Here is a 7,310-nt window from a genome sequence, read left to right as displayed (position 1 = left end):
GGCCATGTGCTAAAACAATGACAGTGTCTGTTCAATACGTACTGTATTATGCGGCAAGAACTGTGTGGTTAGGTTTTTACTGCACGCAGATGTTCAACAGTAAACTATTGTAGCAGTCTGTTGATGTTTGCTTGCAAACTATTAATGAGACTTATCGAAAGTTAAACAATAGTACACTGGTCATATAACTGTGTATTATTGGGGGGTTGTAAACTGAGAAATGAAAATGTGCACCTGTCGGCTACATCATTTAAAATAGTCGTGTTGAACTTATGGGACTTACGGGACCAAACTGCTGATGTCATTGGTCCCTAAGCTCTACACTACTTAATCTAGCTTAAAATAACTTATGCTATGGACAACACACACACACCCATGCCTGAGGGAGGACTGGAAACTCCGACGGGGGGAGCTGCACGGACCGTGACAAGGGGCCTCAGACCGTGTGGCTACCCCGCACGGCTGAAAGGAAAGAACTTAATTTAACATACTAGGAAAAACACAATTAATTTTGTATGAAAATTTCTATGCAAACTCAAAAACACTAGAAAGAATCCATCTCCAGGAACAATAGTCACAGAAAGCCATATTAATCAAGGAGCACTAAATCAACAAAAACACAGCACCCCTGGTGAATGGTGCGTGACTCCTTTGACACTTGGCACATATCCATCAGCTGACAGCGACTAACGATTATGTCATTACAAGGTCATCTGCTACTGGGTGCCTACACTTGATCACGAATGTTACAGTAAGTTAGAACACACGGGAGCAATGCAAACCACGGTGACTACATTCAACGCATTGGTGCATGCTGCAATATCCATAGAATGTTTTCTCTTTTATTTCATATTTTAATGTATGTTGTCATTATTACATACAGAAATTGATGTTTTTCATATAAAATGTATCAGCTGGTTCATTTAGATTGTCTTGGATCCTATATAATATTTTCACTTCTTGATGTTCCAATGTTAATATACAATTATTATTATTATTATTATTATTATTTTCGATTATTCCCATTTAAAGAGAGTGTTTGAAATTGAATTCCTTTATGATGATTGTTTATGTTTTTTCTGAGCCCAAATTTTTGTCATGTGTTCCCTGTGTTGTTTCTTTCGCTGTCCATTTGCATCCTGGTCTCTTCTGTGTTGCTTGTCTGAGGTCCTCTTCAACTTCTTTTATCCATTTTGTTTTTCCCCTGCCTGAGTTGATGACTTTAAGAATTCGCTTTGAAATTCTGTTTTCATTCATCCTGTTGATATGTCCGTAGAACTGCATTCTTCTTTTCCATATTGTATCTGTAATCTTGTCTGTGTATTTATATAATTCTGATGTTGGTCTCTTCTTCCAGATTCCTTGCTCTTCTATCGGGCCAAAAATTTTCCTGAGAATTTTCATTTCTTGTTTCTCTATTTCTTTGATTTTAGTTTGCCCACCTATTTGTGTTGTTTCAGATGCATACAGTGCCTCCAGAAGTACGACAGTGTTGTAGTGCCTCAATTTTGTGTTAATGGATATGGACTTTTTGTTATATTAGTTCCACGTGAGTTTATATGCTTTCTGTAGTTTTTTTATTCTTTCCTCATTGGCATTTAGGTTGATCCCTGATGGCTGGATGATTTCCCCCAGGTACTTAAAATGTGGTACTTGCACGAGTTTCCCAAGGGTTGTCACAATAGGCAATCTGTCTTGTGGCACTCTTTCTATGTACTGGGTTTTCTCATACAAAATTTGCAGGCCAGTTCTTTGTGCAATTTCGTGTAACTTCTCTATGGCGTTAGTGGCTTCTTTTCTATTATTTGTGAGGATTGCAAGGTCATATGCAAAAGCTAAACACTTCACATTGAATCTATTATCTTTTCTCAAGCCAATTTGGTGTCCTTTGACTTCTTTTTCCCATGTCCTGATAATTTTTTCAAGAACGATATTAAAAAGTAATTGTGAAAGTCTGTCACCCTGTCGCACTCCAGTTTGGATTTCAAATGGTTCAGATATATCCCCCATAAATTTAACCTTGGAGACTGTGTCGGTTATGTTTGTCAAAGACCCTTAATATACAATATTATAATGTTTTATGCAAACCTCATTATTTTGACTGTTAATTGGATCAACTCAGTTTTCTTCAACTGATTATAGAGTTGAAGCAAAGAGGTGATGATCAGAAACTTAATTTTAATATGAATGCTGTCTTGTTTAACAATGCCCATTATCTTCTTCTTAATCTCAGTGCAGTGCCTTGAGGCACATTATTCCTGTGTGGTGCAAAAGGCTGTCAGATTCATTTTATCCAGTGTGTTATTTTCAATGAAAAGCCAATGGTGTTTATATTGATTCTTCAACACTTTTACGTCAGAATATCAAATGAGGTTATTCAAGCAAATATTCACAGAAAGAACACAACATACGCAATTCTCAGTACAACACCAAACCATCCTTTGTAACTCACTTACTTCCAACTTCTGACTAGCCAAGGAGGACAGAGATACAGCGTACCTCAGAGACAATTATTACAATGAATTACTTATTGATAATCTTTTATGAAGTTAGTTTTTGAGTGTTTTAATTAACAATTTTAATGTCAATAACTTCAGGTGTAATTACATCAGAATGCAAAATTTCTTTTTTAAATCAATTCAATGTATGAAAAGTAATTCAAATTTTTGAAAATTAATAAATTTAATATTATACATATTAAAATGAATTCACATGGGCCGTCATGTCATGTTCCACAATGCATTCCAAATGGTGCCATTCATACAGGCCATCACTGAGCTGTCATGTCGCATTGTATCAAGCCTTCTCAGCTGATGAAATTACGCTGTCTACCCAATGTTAGTTTCTTTATTTGAATACTATAACATTATCACTTGCTTTCAATGCTGACCTGCTCTTTAATAGTTACTCTCCACCTTATAATTCTCTCTTCACTTGCAATTCAAAAGTGTTTTAAGAACATCGAGTCATCTACATGTTCTTTATTGTTTGATGAAATGTAATTAGTTTAGCTTTTGGTTTCATTTGGTCCTTGTCAAATCTAATTTACTATTTGTTTTCTTCTGAAAGGAAGTTATAGTACAAACATGTAGTTCTTCTTAATTCTACTAACATATGACCTCTGCCATTTCAGTATCATAACTGAAGTTTTCCTCTGAGGAACATTCCTTGGCTTTTTCCTACTTTCAAACTGAAATCCTGCATTATAATGTTATAGTGAGATTTATTTCATTTAGTAGTTTCTATAACTCTTCATAGATTTCTTCTGCCTCCAACTCCTCAGAATGTGAGCATAGTGATAAATAGACCCCAATGTTTCCAACTTCTGTTAACTTTTTTTTTCTTTTTTAACAGTCATATCATTCTGTCCAAAATTACTTCAGTAACTACAACAAGGTTTTTTTTTATTTTCTTGGCTTCAATAAAGCCTACTTGTGAGTCTCCTCCCTGCTCTTTTCCTCTATAGTAAAGCAGATGTCTCTATTTTAATTCTAATTGGTCATTTTCTCACTGTACATGTGATAATCTTACCATATCCTATTTTATCTTATTTAACTCCTCTTCTAACTTCATGAAACTGTCTTGCAATCCCAAAGTTCTTAATTTTTTTGTCCTCAGATAGAAAGAAATATGATCATATGAGAATTGCAAATTTTATATGTGCTTTACATGCAGTTGTCTTCTGAAGAAATGTCTGATAAAGAGAAAAAGACAATAAAATATGAGAAATTGTTGTGGTGTTAGGCATTTTATATAAACAGGTCATAAACTCATGAAAGAAATTCTTCATATGTGCAGTTCGAGTATCTGAAAGGTCCTTAAAAATTCAAACTCAGAGGCAGTTTCAACAAGTTCTGCTCAGCAAAATGAAAGGAAGAAGGGAAGTTTAGGGTTTAGTATTACATTGACAGTGAGGTTATTGGTGCTGGAGCTGAATCTTGGACAGGGAAGGGATGGGGCAACTGATCGTGTCTGTTTCAGTTGAACCACTTCAGCATTTGTCTTAAGCAATTTACAGAGCCCATAGAAAGCCTAAATCTAAATAGCCAAGTGGACAATTTGATCCTACATCCTTCAGCATGTGAGTCCAGTTTATTACCACATCAACACATCTCTCAGTGCAGAAAAATAAGTTAGTATTGTCTCAAAGGCCACTTTCTCACAAATGTTTAAAAATGAGCAGCAAAATTATTGGTGGTTTGATTATCTCCAGTTTTATAGGTAGGTGTATTCACATCTTTCATTAAACATGACCTGAGTTTTCATTTAACAAGTTAGTACAAGATTTTAACACTTTGCCAGAAACACAATCAAAACAGCAGAATAACTTTTTACTGACCTCATGAATTTTATAACACCCTCTAGGGACTCTATGTTGCAAACTAATGTCTGTTGGTGATGGATACAGTATCTGCCAAACTAAATCTAACAGATCTGTTATGTGGTGGTTTGTTAGTGGGTGGAGTGTTTGCTGTCACTGTTAGGAAGGAATCTTTAAATGAGGTGGTCAATGATTTCATTTTCATACCATAAAATTTCATTTCTTTAACATAAACCTCTTAGAGGGATCCTATCCATCACCAAAGACTTTCATGTTCAGCAAGTTTGGATATATTCATATGTTATCTTCAAGTAGCAAACTCATAGTGGAGTGGCTTTCTGGTGTATAATGGATTACAGCAAGCAACATATGTAACATATTGAATTTTCCTTATATCCATTGCTGTATCTCATGTGGCATATATGTTACAAATAGCCACAGTAGTATAAATGTTGTAGGAAATTTCTTGTAGAATGCAAATACTTTTTGATAAAGGAGACCACTCCCTCAAAAGCAGCACTGAATTGTCACTAGGTAAACACAAAAGAAAGAAAATTGCTAGCTTTTGAGCTAGAGTAAAACACACACACAAATGCACATGCCTATGCCCCTAGCTAGCATCCTGTTGGGGCATAAGTGTGTTTATGCATGCATGCATGTGTTTGTGTGTGTGAGTGTGTGTGTGTGTGTGTGTGTGTGTGTGTGTGTCACATTATTGACAAAGAAATTTATGAGAGTAAGTTTTCCACATGGCAGTGCACTGTGACCACTATGCAACATATGTTGACATAAGAATTAACTAGTGATCAGTTGGATGACGAGGTGCTGCTAAACCAAGACTGAGTGTAAGTCTTGGCAGAGCTCGCCACTTATTACAAGAAAGTCACATGTATTATGACTTGTGTCATGTAGATTTTTCACTGGAAAATATAAACATCTTTGTGTAACACAGGTGAGAACTGCTTTACTGCATCTGACCAACCCACTCTTGTTTATGAACACTTCTTTTTTCATCTTCAGTATCATTAATATCACTTATTGGCTCTTGACATTTTGAATTTTCTCAGTCTTTGCTTTATTTACTATTATTTTTAATTATTTTATCTCCACATGATACTTTCTCCTCCTCTGTTGTTCATAGTGGGTAAGACATAGGTTGGACTCATACTCAATAGGAGTTGGATTAAAATCTCTGTTGGTTTTGTATGGTTTACAAAAATCAATTTGATGGAATGCTACAACAGTTCCTTCAACAGCCATGGTCAATGTCTTCCTTGCTCAATGTCCAGCTGACCTTCCTTTAGTGACCTAAATGTCAATGTCAAATAATCTAATTAATGTCCCTTGTTCTATGTCTTTTGACTTACTTATATATCTCCCTCTTACTTGCCAGTCCCATGAACTGTCCTTTGTGGCAAGTGGCTCCCACCTTTTCTCACCTCTGGGAGCTACTTCCTGGCCGCTTTTCTCCCTGTCCTTATTCTATACAACATTGCTCCATATTTTTCTCACAATACTACTGAACCTATCCTATTATTGACACCAGTTATGGTGTAGTATCTGAAGTGTTTTAATACCCTTTAAGTTTCAACTTTCTGCTCTGAAGGATAATATTGTTTTAAAGCCTCCCAGTCATTTTTTATACTGGCCTAGCCATCACCAGCACTTCACCTTAAAGATAACTCATGTTATCACTTCTCAGTAATTATATGTAACACTTCTGTAAAAATGCAGTGTGCTTGGCTAAACTGTGTTTTATCTATGTGCAATCATTTGTTGATCAGATATAGTGAATCTATATGGAATAAATGTTTAAAGCTTTTCTCTTATGTTGACAAATTCAGTTTCACTACTTTGAGTTACCAAAGATTATGGATTAATCCATTGTCTTCATAATTATGTCACATTCTGTACATTCTTTGAAAAGTCACCAAATACTGTTTCGAAATTTGTTTCTTGTCTCTGACTGCAAATCTCTTTTACAAGATACCATACTCATTTTCTCAGTGAATTGCCTATGATGCAACTGGCCAGTAATCCTGTTACGTACATTAAAAAATGGCATGTGAAAGAAAAATAGGAGCTTATGTGGCATCCTGGAGGAATTCATACAAGATTCAATTTTTACTTCTGCCTATTTTGTCATCATCAGTTGAAGAACATGTGAGAACTATTAAATAACATCCATTCACAGGAAACAAAGCTTCAACTAATTCATTTACTGTTTTACATGTATAAATATCATAAAAGTAATTTTAACTCACTATTAAAAACTTTTTTGTCTTTACTGAAGAAGAAAGTGGTGTTTGTAGAAACAGCAAGGAGGAGAAATTTGTGGGTATCTTGTGTGAATCTTCTTTTCATCTTTTTGGTCAACACCATTACTGAAACAAGTTTGAACCTCTGAAGGCTCATAACCCAGTACATTTGTGTGTGTCCAACTGTTATGCTTCAGCTGGATGACATAGTGTTTAATTATATTTCATTAACTTGTAAATTTATTGAGGGAAGTGATGGTGGAACATTTTCTAGCTCTCTTCCTTTTTTTAAATTGTATTCTTAAATTATATTACAAGATTTCATTTCCCTACTTCAGCTTTTATACAAATTGTGGTTTATAATGTCTGTACTACCCCACTCTTCCCCCAGTGGTTTATGAGCAGTAATGTAGTGTGACTATTACAATAAGTTTCATTGCTTTCCAAACTGAAGCATATAATTCTACTTTAGGGAAATGACAGTATGCTTCAATCTTCACAGAGTTCTCTCTTAATTTTCTAAACTAGTTTTAACCTATCAGAAACAGTTTTTACTCACCCTATCATACATTTCATTATACAATAGCAAATGTTTAGAAGCTATTATTGATAAAAAATCATTTATAAAATCTAAATCTTTGTTACTAGTTTTTATAAAACAACAACACGATGTTTTTCAGGAGAAAGTATGGTATAAAAAATCACACACTTTTTCATGTGTACTATGGGAA

This window comes from Schistocerca americana, chromosome 5 (genome assembly GCF_021461395.2).
Source record: "Schistocerca americana isolate TAMUIC-IGC-003095 chromosome 5, iqSchAmer2.1, whole genome shotgun sequence".
Classification (NCBI taxonomy): domain Eukaryota; kingdom Metazoa; phylum Arthropoda; class Insecta; order Orthoptera; family Acrididae; genus Schistocerca; species Schistocerca americana.
The sequence above is the reverse complement of the archived record's forward strand: the minus strand, read 5'-3'. Positions refer to the sequence as shown.